Source organism: Schistocerca piceifrons, chromosome X (assembly GCF_021461385.2).
Source record: "Schistocerca piceifrons isolate TAMUIC-IGC-003096 chromosome X, iqSchPice1.1, whole genome shotgun sequence".
NCBI lineage: Eukaryota > Metazoa > Arthropoda > Insecta > Orthoptera > Acrididae > Schistocerca > Schistocerca piceifrons.
Genome location: NC_060149.1, coordinates 696,227,443 through 696,230,316, shown reverse-complemented (window position 1 = coordinate 696,230,316; position 2,874 = coordinate 696,227,443).

Sequence of the window (2,874 nt, the reverse complement as noted above, 5' to 3'; positions counted from 1 at the left end):
CTTAAGAAATAAAGGTACGTCAGCGAAAGCTAGGTAGGGAAACCACAGTCAATTTAGCAGGAAGCAAGTGTTTTTGTTTGATAAATATTTACTAATAGAAGCCAATTCTTCTACTACAGGTACTAGGAGAAACCTAACATTTGTAAGCACTTTGTTTAATGTTTAAGCTGACGAAGTTGTACAAGAGCTACGATGTTCAATTACTGTAAATACTAGATCTTGACTGCAGAACATACTCGCCAGTTCCCGACTGCATGTCTTCCGAGCGGCTTCTATAGTATGACCATGGTCTCAAAAAGTGTTAGTTTTTTGTTAATAAGTAACATACTGTTTCATTACTGTCAGTGTACTACGTTTTCGTAAATAAACACATCATAAGGGCATCCACACGCATATTTGAAGCAATATTACTGTCCGTATCGTCACACAGAATTAAATGATGTAGAACTGCACTCTCCAGAGAATTTGGTGGTGCTGCTACAGCTTCCACGAGCGACACCAACCACGAGAGCTTCACGATAAGACAGACTACTGTGAATTGCGTTAACTAGAATAATAATGTGATGAATTTTATGTAGACTATATACTATGGTCTGCTGGAGAGTCCTTTAAGTGAATCCGTTTTTAAGGTATTAGGGAATACGTATTAAAAATGCCTCTCCGGTTGAAAGTAATACAAAAATCATGTGATAACCTACCAAGCATCTCCACCTTCCTCTTCCAGGATGTTTCTTCCATATTCTAGACGACCAAGTATTGCGCTTTCTTTTACACATCCCCCCCTCCACCCCCCCCCACCCCCCCTAGAATCCGACCCCATGCACCATGGACCTTGCCATCGGTGGGAAGCCTAGCGTTCACAGCGATGCAGATAGCCCTACCGTTGGTATAACCACAAAGAAGGGGTATTTGTTGAGTGGTCAGACAAATTCGTGGTTCCTGAAGAGAGGCAGCAGCTTTTTCGATAGTTGCAGTATCAACTGCCTGGTTGACTGATTGATCTGGCCTTGTAACAGCCGGCCAGTGTGGCCGTGCGGTTCTAGGCGCTTCAGTCTGGAACCGCGTGACCGCTACGGTCGCAGGTTCGAATCCTGCCTCGGGCATGGATGTGTGTGATGCCATTAGGTTAGTTGGGTTTAATTAGTTCAATGTTTTAGGTGACTCATGACCTCAGAAGTTAAGTCGCATAGTGCTCAGAGCCATTTGAACCATATGAACCTTGTAACATCAACCAAAATGGCGTTGATGTGCTGCTACTGCGAACGGCTGCAAGCAAGGGGAAACTACAGCTGTAATTTTCTCCGAAGACATGCAGTTCTACAATATGGTTAAATGATGATGAGGTTCTCTTGGGTGAAATATTTCGGAGGTAAAACAGTCCTCCATTCGGATCTCCGGGAGGAGACTACTCCGGAGGACATCGACCTCAGGAGGAACAAAACTGGCATTCTACGGATCGGAGCGTGGAATGTCAGATCCCTAAATCGGGCAGGTAGGTTGGAAAACTTAAAAAGGAAACTGGATTGGTTGAAGTTAGATACAGTGGGAATTAGTGAAGTTCGGTGGTAGGAAGAACAGAACTTCTGGTCAGGTGAATACAGGATTATAAATACAAAGTGAAGTAGGGGTAATGCAGGAGTAGGTATAATAATGGATAAGAAAATAGGAATGCCAATACGAACAGCATAGTGAACGCATTCCCGTAGCCAAGATAGAAACGAAACCCACACCCACCACGGTAGTATAAGTTTACATGCCAACTAGCTTTCCTGATGATGAAGAGATTGAAGAAATATGCGATGAGATCAAATAAATTATTCAAACAGTTATAGGAAATGAAAATTTAATTGTGATGGGGACTGTAATTCGATATTAAGAACAGTAGGAAGAGAAAGAAAAATATAGTAGATGAATATTGACTGGGGAAAGGAATGAAAGAGGAACCACCTGGTAGAATTCTGCACAGAGCATAATTTAATCATCGCTGACACTTGGTTTAAGAATCATAAAAGAAAGTTGCATATATGGAAGAGACCTAGAGACAGCGGAAGGTTTCAGATTCATTATCTAATGCTTTGAGATTTACGAACCAGATTTTAAATTGCAAAACATTTCCAGGGACAGATGTGGAATATGACCAAAATTTATTGGTTAAAACTGTAGACTAAAACTGAATAAACAGGAAAAAGGTAGGATATAAGATAGATGGGACCTGGATAAGTTGAAAGAACCAGAAGGTGCTGGGAGTTTCGGAGGGAGCATTAGGCAGCGTTTGCATGAAACAGGGAGAAGGAACACAGTAGAAGACGAATGGATAGCTTTAAGGGATGAAATAGTGAAGGCTGCAGAGAATCCAATTGGTAAAAAGACAAGGCATAGTAAAAATCCTTCGATAACACAAGATATATTGAATTTAATTGAGGAAAGGAGAAAATTTAAAAATGGGGCAAATGATGCAGGTGAAAGGGAATACAGAAGTTTAAAAAATGTGGTTGATAGGAAGCACAAAACTTCGAAGCAGGAATGGCTAAATGATAAATGTAGGGGCAAAGTAGATACCGATTAGGAAAAAATAAAAGAGGCTTTTGCAGGAAAAGAGAAGTTGCTGTATGAATACTAAGGACTCAGATGGTAAACCAGTCCTAAGTAAAGAAAGGGAAAGCTGAAAGGTGGAAGGCGTATGTACAGGGTCTATATAAGGGAGATGAATTGGAAAGTAATGTCATAGAAAGGGAAGAGGAAGTAGATGAAGATGAGATAGGAGATATTACACTGCGAGAAGAATTTCACAAGTCTCTTAAAAATTTAAGTCGGAACAAGGACACGGGAGTAGACGATATTCCGCTAGAACTACTGACAGCCTTGGGAGAGCCA